This window comes from Meleagris gallopavo, chromosome 22 (assembly GCF_905368555.1).
Source record: "Meleagris gallopavo chromosome 22, MGAL_WU_HG_1.1, whole genome shotgun sequence".
NCBI classification, from domain to species: Eukaryota; Metazoa; Chordata; class Aves; order Galliformes; family Phasianidae; genus Meleagris; species Meleagris gallopavo.
In genome coordinates this window covers 2,632,064-2,646,262 of record NC_139425.1, presented here as the reverse complement: position 1 = coordinate 2,646,262, position 14,199 = coordinate 2,632,064, and the positions used below count along the sequence as shown (strand labels likewise).

Below are 14,199 nucleotides of genomic sequence, written 5' to 3'. Positions count from 1 at the left end.
AGGTGCTTGCAAACAAAATGGCCATTCACAACAGCGTGCTCCGTTATGGTGTAAAGTGCACTAGAAAACGATTGTGAAAATAATAGCTGCTTCGTAATAAGAGCAGCAAGAAGGGCTGGAGTACTGCATGCAGAGAGCTGGAATGGGAAAGACACTTGACATCTCTCTTGGGTCCACCTTGCACAAGCAATTAAGCATTTTAAGAAATGTAACTCTTATTCCCTTTGGTGAGCTCTTCTCTCTTCCTTCTATCTTCCCCTTCTTCTGCTCTTTATTTTTGGAATGCTTTTCCCTCCTCCTTGGATCAGGACTTGTTATTTGTGGTGTGGGAGCACCCAGAAGCCAGGCATGAGGTCATCCACATGAACCCTGCTCTGCCTGGAGCATCTCCCAAGAGGGATTCAATGGACTCAACAGCCCGTGCTTCCATCAACCTCATGGCTTAGGTGACTAGAAGAAGGGAAAGGGTTAAAACCAGAGTAATTAATATAAAAAGACTGTTCATTATTATAAGATGTCTGTGGATCATTAAATTTCATTTGAGCTTTAATTAGACTCTCTCTTTTTTTTTTTCATATAAAAGTCTTTCTTGTGTCAATTAGTTGATTGACTATCATCTGGTTTCTGGGTTAGTGAAACCTGATCTGTTGTGAATGAATTTGTTTATCAGGGAAAAGGGGCCAGAGGATGGAAAAAAAATTCAATTAAATGTCAATGTGTGGAGTGACAAGCAGCATTCGATAGGGCTTTTAGTTTAATTGCTTGTATTTCATTAAGAGATTTATTTATCAAGAGAATTCTTCAATTTCAAAAGATCCTGGACAATTTCTTGCTTGCTTCTGGCTTTTCAGGTGCTCCTGTGTTGTTCACAATATATGGGGAACACTTTTTAATTAGAAAAAGTACTTAGTTGTGAGGAGTCCTAACATTGTCACATCACCGACATGCAGTGAGAGCCTCTTGATCACATCCACGTGCAAATTGCTGGGGGCAGGGTGGATACCCCTGCATGGTGAATGGCTGTCCTTGAGACTCTGCCCCTCCCTCAGCTGCTTCCCATGATCATGGTGTTAATCCTGAAAGTTTAGCGTGAGGAGAACTTCATCCATCTCCCAACCCTGGGAACGTCTTGGAAGATCTGTTTTAAATCTTCTAAATGCTGTACATCTCTTTGGAAAGGGTGGTTTCCATTTGTGTTTTATTTGGATTCCAGCTCATCTCTTGCGGTTGACAAATAAAAATGGAACAGCTTTGGGAGGGGGCTGGCAGGCAGGCACCCTGGCAGTGCAGTGTGCTGGTATTGCCTGCAGTAAGATACCCTCACAGTGAAGTGCTGAGAGCGCCAACGTTTATTCGATAACTCTCTGTTTATTTCTAATCCAGCCTGAAAACCATGAGTACAAAAGCATGCAGTGAAGTCCTCCAGCTACTGCAACTTTTCTTCTTGCGTGGACTTGGTGTTGTGCCCATCAGGGGTCTTTTTCCATGCATCTGTCACTGCACTGAGGACACAGATTCACTGCTGGAGATTGGTGGGGATGGATCCCAGATTGGATGCTCTGCTGGATGTAAAGCAGTGGGACCGTCAGCTTTTGTGAGAAGGGATATCTTTTGTGGGGTAGGTAGGTAATTACCAAACCAAATGATTGGTGTAGTACGTATGGAGGAGAACTGGAGAAAAAGCCCCATGAAACCAGGTCCTGTGTTCTTCTCATGCAGAAAATGCTTTGTCACATCGGTAAGCTGACCAACATCTATTTTAGAGCTGTTTAACTCCATACCTATGGGAGATTTCCCTTCGAGATGGCTTGGGAGCAGGGAAGCTCTCTCCATGGATTTGCTCAAAGCCCAGCAGAAATCCTGGCAGGGCCTCAGGGAGTATCTGTATGATAAGTAGCTCTAATGAGTACTAGGTACACCCAGCACAAGTGATGCAGTTCTTTTCTGAAGTACATCAGTACAGTTCAGCATTTTCTGTCGTGTCTGTGTTTTGTGCCCCCATTTGTTTGTGAAGTACAGCCAGGACAGGTCTGTTCCCAGAAACTCATTCTTTCTTTTATTCTGCAATGAGAACTCACTTTCAGATAAGAAGATGGGAGGCAACACATGAAACAACTGGCAATTACATCCTCCCCAAACATTTTGTCTGCAACTCTACACCAGCATCACAAAAGCGCAAGGGGAGCCTGAGCTGCTGCATGAGCAAATCAGAAGGGCAGGATGTGAGAAATTCTCCAAATTGTCCTCTGTGGGGAAGCTATCAATTTACAAATGTGCTTGGAGAGATCCCAGGTTTGGTCAGAGCAGAGGTGACATGAGTGAATAGTCTGTATTTCACCTGAACCTACTGAAGACGGAAAAGTAAAAACAGACTGGCCTTTCTAGGGAACCATTGTAGCAGCAGAAGAGGAAGAGGAAAGTCCGTGGTTTTTGGGAATGGTTATGATGTATGCTGCTCTTCCCAGCTCTTGGCAAGTGCTCCAGATCATAGAATCATAGAATCATAAAATCCCAGAATGGCCTGGGTTGCAAAGGCCCACAATGCTCATCTAGCTCCAACCCCCTGCTATGTGTAGGGTTACCAACCAGCAGCCCAGGCTGCCCAGAGCCACATCCAGCCTGGCCTTGAATGCCTCCAGGGATGTGGCATCCACAACCTCCTTGGGCAACCTGTTCCAGTGCCTCACCACCCTCTGTGTGATGAGCCAAGGGAGCATGCTATGAACATCACACACATCTCATGCTCCTCCACACCTTCAGCTGGGATGGGCTAGGTGAAATTGGTCCCTTTCTGGAGGGTGAAGGAAGTAGCTTGCAGTCCTTTGGCCTGGCCCTGCTTGGCATCTCACCCCTGTGGGCTGTACAACAATGGACCAAGGCAGCAACCTCCTGCACCCACCTCAAGCAATTTCTCCGGTGACTGTTGGGAGCACAAGGACCTGCAAGCTGCTTCTCTGTGCCCATCAGGAGCCAGATGTACATAGCCAGGGAGCACAGGTTTTGAGCCTGGCTGGGCAAATCTTGGACCTTGTGGGCACTTGTGTCTTCATGAACATCCAGGAACGGACACATTCCTTGCAATATTGGCCAAGGGAAGCAGGGCGACTTGTCATTTGTTAACTGAAGCAAAATGGGTTTTATAAAAAAGAAAAAATGGGAAAAATATCCTAACCACATAACAAAAGTGCTCCTCCTCACTTCCCCTGAAGTAGTACTCACTGGGACATGCCCATACCTTGGTGCTGGGAGAGGTCCCTAACCTGGATGCTGTCAGCTACAGGTGCCAGCACAGCCCCTTTGCCTCTTTGGCAGCATTAATCAAACTCTTGGGGTTAATATCTAGGGTTTTGGCTATTGCTTTTTGATGAAAAATGAAAACACTCAGTTGGGAGAATAAAGATCCTCTAGTTATGTCTCCTCGATGTTCCCAAGGATGTGTGCAGGGTGTTGGTGTTGCTCCATTGTCAGCCTGGGCAGTGCCTGCACTTATCCTTCATGGCTGCTTCACCCACCCTGGATCCTGGGACAAATCAGAGGTGAACAAAGGGAGATATCAGAGCTGCTACATGCTGTCAGTTTTTGGAGTCTCCCCGGGTGGGGGAAGGAGGGACCATATCCCACAGATCCCCTACTGTGTGTCCTCAGCTCAACTTTTGCTCCATAGAATTCCCTGTGCTGCAGAGCCTGTTGGCCTGGCTCCTGCAAGCCTGCAAGCCTGTGGTAGAGACAAGCAATGGAATGTTCTCAACAGGAAGCTATGCAGTGTGCGTAGCAGCTCCAGCCCCTCCATAGGCATTTTGTTTTCATCTCCAAGCAGCTGAAGTGTGCGTGTCTATCACTAAATCTCCATCATCCCAATTGCAGTGTGTTTCCTCAGATAAAGGTGCTGTGTGATGGCAATTATGTTTTCATTTGTTGTGGGAAAACTTAATGCGCAGAGTGGCAGAAATGTTATTCATCCTCCGTTAATTATGAGCTACTTACCGTAGGAAATCATGCAAAAACAAAACAAAACAAAAAGTGTAATCAAATAAAATAAAGGGGAAGTGTGCCTTCACGCTGGGTGGAATTAGCTCCTGCCACCAATTAACACTGATTTAATGGTGTTAATGGCCTCGTGTGTGACCCTGCCCGGGACAGGACTTGTACCAGCTCCGCACGTACCTGCTGCAAACTGCATCTCTGAAACAGAGACACAGGAGGGTCCCAGCATTTTGTTGTGCTTTCGCCCTCCAAGCTGTGTGATGCACCAGGGAAGGAAAAGGAGGGATTGGTCCTGGGGTCTCCGCAGGGTTCAGCAGGGCCAGGAGTGCCTGGGGGCTCAGAGCCAGGCAGGTGGGCCACCCAGATGTGCTCCCACATGGTCTAGCGGTTAGGATTTCTGGTTTTCACCCAGGCAGCCCGGGTTCGACTCCCGGTGTGGGAAATTATTTAATGCGTTGTGTTTTGGGGCTCCACTGGGTAAAATAACATCAACCTGGACAGGAGTTGGTTGCACAAGGACATGTTCTCATTAGCTACCACTGATAATTTTTCTCGCTAACCAGGTGCAACACTGGAAAAAGAGCTCAGAAAAAATGTAGGGATGTCCATTCATGGAGATGTTCAAAACTCAACCAAAAAGGCTCCGAGAAACCTGCTCTAGATAGACTTGTTTAGTGCAGAATGTTGCACTGCACACACGCAGAGCAAACCGCTGAATCGGAAAATTCTAAGATTCCCTATTTCACAGTTTCATGAGCCATCAGCATCCATCTTCTTACCACCAGGGCTTTCAGCACTCTAATTTGGCCAAGCACTCTGAGCATTCCAAAGAGGGAACTGATTAGGATAGGATGTGAGGATCCTTAGGAGGCAGGATCCCAAACTGGGAGGAGCGGCTGACGCAGCAGAAGGCCGTGCAGCCATCCAGAGGGATCCGGGCGGGCTGGAGAAACAGCTTGAGGGGAATCTCCAGGATTGCACCAAGGGGAAGTGCAAAGTCCTGCCCTCGGGGAGGAACGACCCGAGGCACCAGGGCACCTGAGGAGTGACCAGCTGGAAAGCAGCCCTGCAGAAAAGCCCCTTGGCCGCCAACGCTCTCCAAAGCGCACTTGGACGCGGCTTTGGCAAGGGACGTGAAGACTAACAAAGGCTTCCTTCCACAAATACGTTGGCCAGAAAAGGGAGAGGAATTAAAACATTCACCCCCAACCAACCAACAAATAAGACAGGAGATCTGATGACTGACAACTGACATGGAGCAGGCTGAAGGAAATATTAAAGTTCATACCCTGAGTAGGATAACACCCTCCAAGAGGAACGTGCTATAAACACACGACTGATGTTCATGACTCTCCACCCAAGACACGTTAAATGTCACCCCAAAAGGGAACAGATGAGGTTAGGATGTGAGGGAAAGTGCTGGAGGGTGCAGAGGAGGGGCGGGGAGAGAAATTAAGGAGACAAGAGAAACAGAGAAGCTGTGCTGCTCCTTCCCCACCAAGACAGGGATCCCTTCTTGCTAAGCACTGCCCCTTCACTTCTTGGTGAAAAATACCCAGGATAGCATTCACTTTGCTAGCACTGCTATCAAACACCAGCACGGTCACAGCTACAGCACTGATCAATGGCAACACCAAGTCCATTCCATTGGTTGCTTCAATCAATCCTTTATTTGTCACCGCTTGTGAAAATGTCCCATTGAAAGTCCTTGGGTGGACTCGGGCAGGCCAATGCCAACAATAGGAACGCCACGGCAACCGGACAGCAAAGCTCCACCTATGTGCGCACTTGGTGACGGCATCGCAGAGTCACAGTCAGCCCGTGACCTCACAGTGCGCCGGGTGCCTACAAATAGCCAGCGGGCCCAGCCTGCGTTGAGTCTTGCTGGCGACTCTCGAGGTGTGAGCGTCTTCCTGTGGGAGCACGAGACACTGAGACCTTGCCAGTGCGTGAGACAGAGGAGTCTTGCGAGCGATTTGCGAGTGGAGGCGCAGAGGCTGCCGACTGCTCCGCAAGAGGCAGCCTCCAGCGAATCCATCATCCTTGGGGCTCCAAATCCATCCTTGGAGCCCCACAGCGCCAGGGCAGCCGCAGCCATGAGCCAGGAGGCGGCTCCCAACCCGAGGCGCAAGGCGTGGGTCTGGCCGGTGGAGGCCCGCGAGGAGCGGTGCCCCATCTGCCTGGACCACATCGTGGACACCGTCCGCGCTCTGCCCTGCAGGCACATCTTCTGCAGGGTGTGCATCCAGCAGTGGACTGCCAACAACCCCAGCTGCCCCCTGTGCCGCCAGAGGATCTTTGGCAAACAGCGCCTTGACTGGCGCCCCTCGGCTCAGCCCCCGACCCGCCGGCCCCAGGGAAGGCTGCAGCGCACCAGGGAGCGGCGGGACACGAGATCTGCCCGGAGATCCCGCAGCGTCCCAGCACGGAGCCCGCCGCGCAGCCGCTCCAGGTCCCCCCGGCGGCTGGTGCGCAGCTCCTCGTGGCACGGGGAGCTCAACCAGCGCAGCCGCTTCGAGGAACCGCCGCGGGAGGACGAAGATCGTGAATGGCTGAGGCGGGTGGCGAGGGAGCGGCAGATGGGCGCCGGAGAGCACGCGCGGCACCCCGACGGGCCTCGCTTGTGAGCGGGCGGCCCGACCTGAGCCGGGAACCACGAACGGCACGGGGACGGAAAGCGCAGGCGGGGGAGAGGCTGAGGCATCTCTACTTCCCTACGAGGACGGCGCCGGGATGGCCCTGCTGCCACAGAGTGGGCGCGGGGGCATCTGGGCACTGTCAATAAACCCTTTCATGCACCCTAAAATGAGCAGTTGTTGCGTCTCTTTCTTTCTGGAAGGTAAACCATAAGCCTGGAATCCCAGTGCAAAACAGGGACGGGGAACGAGGAAGAGGTCGGCTGGTGAAACCGTTGACTTCCAGAGCCCTGAGAGCCCCAGCTCTGTGACTGCGTGGCAGCACGCACCAGGGGGGCAGAGGGCTGAGCAGGGCTCTGCCTGCTGCTGCAGCACAGCCCGGCCGTGTGGCAGCTGCACCTGAGGCCGCACGGCCACCAGCGACCAGGGAGGGGCTTTGGCACGGCACTTGGGGAGCGCAGAGCCCACCGTGCTGCTGCTGCCTGTCCTCCTCTGGAGCTGCTGCAGACGGGGCCTGTCCTGCCCGGCAGCAGCCACCCACCCGGGCTGAGCCTCAGGGCTGCTTCTGGGGCAGCTCCCCTTCACATCTGCTCCACGGAAGGTGCCGCTGGGGCTCTGCTTTTCAGACCAGCTCCGGCCTTGCCCTCTTGGAGCAGGTGGGGACAACATGTCTTCAACAAGGCACTGTTGTAAAAGAGCTGCTTTTTAAAAATGCAAAGCAGACGAGTTGCCACTGCTTTGAGATAGGAAGACTAAGGCATTTAACTGCAAATGATAAACACAGATATCAAAAAGGGCTCTCATTCTGCTTAGGCTGACCACTGCTTTGTGATGCAACACCATTAAGTCAGAACCACCACACTGTGATGATTTTGCAATCTGGGAACAGAAGAGCGTAAGACTGTCAAAAAGAAAACAATTGGGAAACCCAGATGCCACTACTTTGCAGCACTTTACTCCCAGAACCCTGAGACTCTTACCCCCAAGCGGCAACCACCTAACTGGTGCCAGCTCTCCACGTAGTTTGTCCTGCATGGAACTGTTTATTCTCAGCACCGTGACACCATCGGGCTCAACTCCCACACTAGGAACCCTTCCCTGGGTGCCCATCTCTCTCCTCTGCCCAGTGCCCCTGTGCTGGGCGCCAGCTCTCTGCCTGCAGCTGCCCTGTCGGGGCCGCTGGTGCAGCAGGGCAGCGTGGGGCTGCCACGGAGGTGGCCTTGGCACGGCCACAGCAGAGGCTACCACAGGCACCTGGTAAGACTGAATGTGCACAAGTCCACGGGGCCAGACGACACGCATGCCAGGGTCCCTTCCAACCCAAGTCGTTCGATGGTTCCCTGAAATTTCAGTGTTTTGCTCTAACTCACATCTCATAAGACAAAGCATCGGCAAGGCTGAAAGCAGCACGTTTGGTAACAGACATTAAGCTGGATGCAAACAGGTGACTCCCAGCTGCAACGTGGATGATGAGATTCAACTTCAAGCATGCTTCTAAGTTTTTACAGCACTTCCCCTGTGCAACCAAACGAGGCTGAGTGGCCCGAGCTCCCACCAGAGGCAAGCTGCAGTTTGGTTGGTTTGCCAGGTCCCAACTTCTCTAATCTGGTGCAGAACGGAATGAAATACAGCTCCTCTTTTCTTATAAATGCACGCTTACATGGCACAGAGGAGTACCATACTGAAGACAGAGCAGGTGAGCTGTGCCCGTGGCTTTGTGCAGCAGCACACAGACAGCAGCCCCTTGGAAGCAAGACAGTTGTGTCAGTCAGGGAGTGCTGACATGGCTTATGTTCCTCCCAGAAAACAGACAGAGGTGCTTCTGTAAGCCATAACCTGGATGCACACGATAAGCATTTAATCCAACACAGTGAGCACGAGGCCTGGCATCTGGTTTCCTTGGACAACTAAGAAAAAACTAGGACATGATGTTACTGCAACCTCTTTTTTAATCATCTATGTGTAATAACAGCATTTCCAAACACCTCCCCTCAATTTTTGCCTCCAGAAAGTAAGAAAAGTCGCCTACCCTTGCGTAAATCTGATCTCTGCTGTTGCTACAACACTTGGAAGATGCACAGTGTGAGTGCCACCCTACACACACTTTAGACTAAGCAAACCTCCCTGGGTTTTACTGCCAACAAGAAACACTACAGCTCGACCAACCTCTCACGCCACATTCAGTGACAGTAATTCCCACCACGGCTGTAAACAGCTTACCTTTGGCACTCCGACCCGCAGGCACACAGCCCAGCCCATCCTGCAGCCATCCCCTGCCATCATGGCACTGACTGCCCCACCAAGCGGCTCGTTACTGCTTGTAAGGCTCACCTGCCCATGCAGGCAGGCAGTCTGTACCCAGCTCTGCTTACAAGCAAATCTCATGCCTCTTGCTTCTGGATTCCAAGTCTCCCAGTACTTAAAGGGAGCTTAACAGGAGGGAGAGCAACTGTTCACGCTGCCAGACAGAGACAGGACAAGGGAGAAGAGTCTTAAGCAAAACAGAGGGAGATTTAGGTTCCATGCAAAGAGGAATCTCTTTACTCAGAGGGCGGTGAGGCCCTGGCACTGCTGCCCAGAGAAGTGTGGGTGCCCCGTCCCCAGAGGCATTCAAGGCCAAGTTGGATGGAGCTGTGATGCCCGAGCTGCCGCGTGGAAACCCAGGCCGTGGCAAAGTGCTGCAACTGAGTGGGCTCTAAGGTCCTTCCCAACCGAAGCCATTACGTGAGTCTAAGCATACAGAGAGATGCAGCTCAGAGTTACTACCAGGGAAGTTTGTTGGGAAGGGAAATCTTAAAGTGTCAGACTATTAAGCTGCAGTGATTCACTGCAGAGATCAGGCTACAGGAGTGAAATGCAAGTTTGTGACACGAGGCAGGGACCTGAGGTAGGGAAATGAAGCTGAGAGACAGGGCTGCAAGCTGGATGACCACATTCAGAGGGCAGCATGAGATGCTTACATGCTAGCAGGGCCATCAGCAAGCGTAGCCATCAGGGATACGTTGTAACTGTGCCATGAAACAACTTCACCTGCACCTGGAAAATGACTGGGGGCAATCTGCCAACAATGCAAAGCTGAGATACCTGTGCCCCTTTGCACCTCTACAGATCTGCTGCTCTGCTGAATTTGGAAGAACTGCAGCCACCCTGCAGGCTCTTTGCAGGGGTCAAAAGTGGGTCCAGTCCCCCAGAAGAGCCTCAAGAACCATCTGGGTGACGGAACACAGCGTACCCTCACAAGGCCGCGCAGGATCCCAAACTGGGAGGAGCGGCTGACGCAGCAGAAGGCCGTGCAGCCATCCAGAGGGATCCGGGCGGGCTGGAGAAACAGCTTGAGGGGAATCTCCAGGATTGCACCAAGGGGAAGTGCAAAGTCCTGCCCTCGGGGAGGAACGACCCGAGGCACCAGGGCACCTGAGGAGTGACCAGCTGGAAAGCAGCCCTGCAGAAAAGCCCCTTGGCCGCCAACGCTCTCCAAAGCACACTTGGACGCGGCTTTGGCAAGGGACGTGAAGACTAACAAAGGCTTCCTTCCACAAATACGTTGGCCAGAAAAGGGAGAGGAATTAAAACATTCACCCCCAACCAACCAACAAATAAGACAGGAGATCTGATGACTGACAACTGACATGGAGCAGGCTGAAGGAAATATTAAAGTTCATACCCTGAGTAGGATAACACCCTCCAAGAGGAACGTGCTATAAACACACGACTGATGTTCATGACTCTCCACCCAACACACGTTAAATGTCACCCCAAAAGGGAACAGATGAGGTTAGGATGTGAGGGAAAGTGCTGGAGGGTGCAGAGGAGGGGCGGGAAGAGAAATTAAGGAGACAAGAGAAACAGAGAAGCTGCGCTGCTCCTTCCCCACCAAGACAGGGATCCCTTCTTGCTAAGCACTGCCCCTTCACTTCTTGGTGAAAAATACCCAGGATAGCATTCACTTTGCTAGCACTGCTATCAAACACCAGCACGGTCACAGCTACAGCACTGATCAATGGCAACACCAAGTCCATTCCATTGGTTGCTTCAATCAATCCTTTATTTGTCACCGCTTGTGAAAATGTCCCATTGAAAGTCCTTGGGTGGACTCGGGCAGGCCAATGCCAACAATAGGAACGCCACGGCAACCGGACAGCAAAGCTCCACCTATGTGCGCACTTGGTGACGGCATCGCAGAGTCACAGTCAGCCCGTGACCTCACAGTGCGCCGGGTGCCTACAAATAGCCAGCGGGCCCAGCCTGCGTTGAGTCTTGCTGGCGACTCTCGAGGTGTGAGCGTCTTCCTGTGGGAGCACGAGACACTGAGACCTTGCCAGTGCGTGAGACAGAGGAGTCTTGCGAGCGATTTGCGAGTGGAGGCGCAGAGGCTGCCGACTGCTCCGCAAGAGGCAGCCTCCAGCGAATCCATCATCCTTGGGGCTCCAAATCCATCCTTGGAGCCCCACAGCGCCAGGGCAGCCGCAGCCATGAGCCAGGAGGCGGCTCCCAACCCGAGGCGCAAGGCGTGGGTCTGGCCGGTGGAGGCCCGCGAGGAGCGGTGCCCCATCTGCCTGGACCACATCGTGGACACCGTCCGCGCTCTGCCCTGCAGGCACATCTTCTGCAGGGTGTGCATCCAGCAGTGGACTGCCAACAACCCCAGCTGCCCCCTGTGCCGCCAGAGGATCTTTGGCAAACAGCGCCTTGACTGGCGCCCCTCGGCTCAGCCCCCGACCCGCCGGCCCCAGGGAAGGCTGCAGCGCACCAGGGAGCGGCGGGACACGAGATCTGCCCGGAGATCCCGCAGCGTCCCAGCACGGAGCCCGCCGCGCAGCCGCTCCAGGTCCCCCCGGCGGCTGGTGCGCAGCTCCTCGTGGCACGGGGAGCTCAACCAGCGCAGCCGCTTCGAAGAACCGCCGCGGGAGGACGAAGATCGTGAATGGCTGAGGCGGGTGGCGCGGGAGCGGCAGATGGGCGCCGGAGAGCACGCGCGGCACCCCGACGGGCCTCGCTTGTGAGCGGGCGGCCCGACCTGAGCCGGGAACCACGAACGGCACGGGGACGGAAAGCGCAGGCCGGGAGAGGCTGAGGCATCTCCACTTCCCTACGAGGACGGCGCCGGGATGGCCCTGCTGCCACAGAGAGGGCGCGGGGGGATCTGGGCACTGTCAATAAACCCTTTCATGCACCCTAAAATGAGCAGTTGTTGCGTCTTTTCTTTCTGGAAGGTAAACCATAAGCCTGGAATCCCAGTGCAAAACAGGGACGGGGAACGAGGAAGAGGTCAGCTGGTGAAACGGTTGACTTCCATAAGTCTTTTTAAATCATTGATGCGGATGATTTCTGGCTATCTTACCATAGCCAGACCAATAGACGCTGGGCAACAGAGGAGATTGGATGACTAGGGACAAGGGGACGGATAATATCTGTGGGATGCATGGAAGGGGACATGGGAGCAGGGATGGCTCAGGGTTTCCAAGTCATGGGATGTTCCTATGGTATGGAACAGTGCTATGAGCAGTGGTCACAACATGTGGTCTGGGCAGGGTGAGGCTTCTGCCCTTCCACAGATAATTATTTCATTAAGTTCATCTGTGGCAGGCATTAGGATGATTTAATTTCCCATGGGACATCTTTTTGATGGTTCCCCTTCCTGGCTGAGCTGCCTGAGCTCTCCTCAGCACACTGATGACCCAGAGGATGTCTTCATCCCTGTGCTGGATGACACTGGAGATTGGTGCGGCAAAATTGGCCCTCAGAAGGAGTGAGAATTACACAAAACTTTTACTTGTGGGGACAAGGGACAGACTGTCAAGGAGGCAATGCTTCAGCACTGCTTCAATGATGGATCTGCTGTTTTGGGGCTGTGCCTCTGCAGCTAGCACAGCACTTACAGAGGCCTGGGAAATACTCGTGCATGGGGATAGATTTGTCCTGCTGGTATGAAAAGAATGAACCAACAAGGGTGCAATCTGTACAACTGCTCAGCCACTGATGGGGGCTGTCAGTAATGCATTTTCTGAGCGCTGTAAGCTTAATAGCCTGACAAAATGTAGCAAGCACTTTAATTCCCAAAGCAAGACTTCTTTTCCCAAAAAGTAATAAATAACAACTGCAACATATTTAAAGGAAATTTTACCATAGATCCGTGCCACATCGAATGAGAAAGTTAGTCTGAGTTCATGTCTGGAAGTATGGGAGAAATGGGATGCTGCCTACGTTTTGCATCCCTGTAGGAACCTGTAAGCATAAAGGGAGATATCCACCCAACAGCCCCTGGCGTGTGACAAGACCTGGGCTTCTCTGAGTTCACCAACACCACCGAGCAACTTTCCCTTTGTAACAGAAGTATTTCAAGCTGAGCACCTCAGACCATAGCAGATGACTAAGCAGACCTAAAGCCCCATGAGCATGCTCAAGCCTTGAAATGGACACAAGCTGCAAATCGTGCTAATCGAATCACTCAGTAATGATTGAATCGTTGATTACTCGGATCTTTCCAGGAACGGCCAGGAACAAGAAAAGAATTGAGATTCATCATCTCAGCCCTCAGCTGTGAATTTTTTGCTCAGCTCTGTTGCTGATACTGAGAGCAGATGCTTCCTTACTCTGCAGAAACGCAGTGTGTGAAACAGTATTTTAACAGCTTTATCTGATATTTTATATCTCACTGTCAAACATAGCAGTGATTCTACTTCTATTTGGGTAAGTAATCTGAAAAGAAGGCAGCAATAATCTCTCAGGAGAGCCAAGCACGGGACTAATTATTCCAGCTAGAGATTTGTAAAGACACATTTTCAGTGCTGGGATTTTATCATTCCACAGGGTAATTAAAAGACAGCTCTGTCAAAGGAGGTTTTGCAATCTTAAGTATTCTTTTTCCTCTATGAAGAATAACCCTTTCCAAGCTCAGCAATGGGATGGCTTTATCCAACAGCAACGAAGCATAGTGCATCCTACCTGCCAGCTCCATGCCATGCTCTGCTGTGTGCAGTGGCTGGCAGAGCAGTGGTGGCTTCAGTCACCTCCGAGTGACAAATGTTGGGAAGGAGGGGTGCATCTATAATCCGTATGTGCTTCTCTAACTCATACATGCTCCTATAATCCATATATGCTTCTATAATCTATTTACGCCAGGAAGGTTTAGTTTGAATGTTAAGAAGAAGTTAGCCATTGGAACAGGCTGCCCAGGGACGTGGTGGTGTCCCCATCCCTGGAGGTGTTTAGGAGAGGTGTGGCAGTGGCACTGAGGGACATGGTTTAGAGATGGGACATGGTAGGGACATGTCCATCATGGATGGATGGACAAGATGATTGTGAAGGTCTTCTTCAACCTTGAGTTTTCCATGATTCTGCGCATTTTGTGGACTTGCTTCTCTGAAGCCAGCATCCAGGAGGAAATTGCCTGGTCACTTTGCTTGTGGATGCTGATCAAATTGTGAAGTGCTATTTCTTGACAAGTGCTGTCAAGAAATGGCTAGAGGCAGAATTTCTGCTGGAAGTTTGTTTCTTCAGTGAAGCATCTGCTGAAACCAGGCCGGGGAAACCTGACTGTTGTGGCTTATGGCTCAGCCACATTTTGAGCTGAGGTGTT

The 14,199-nt window shown here is 51.9% G+C and overlaps 1 non-coding gene and 2 pseudogenes across 1 annotated transcript; 1 reads left to right on the top strand and 2 right to left on the bottom strand.

Moving 5' to 3' along the window:
- Nucleotides 1–4,354: 4,354 nt before the first annotated feature.
- TRNAE-UUC (transfer RNA glutamic acid (anticodon UUC)) lies at nt 4,355–4,426 on the top strand. The gene has a single exon. It is a non-coding gene; the product is annotated as a tRNA-Glu (tRNA).
- A 1,098-nt stretch (nt 4,427–5,524) lies between these two features.
- Nucleotides 5,525–10,639, bottom strand: LOC146542923 (uncharacterized; annotated as a pseudogene).
- Nucleotides 10,640–10,656: 17 nt separating this feature from the next.
- On the bottom strand, nt 10,657–13,699 carry LOC146542922 (uncharacterized; annotated as a pseudogene).
- Between the last annotated feature and the right edge of the window lie 500 nt (nt 13,700–14,199).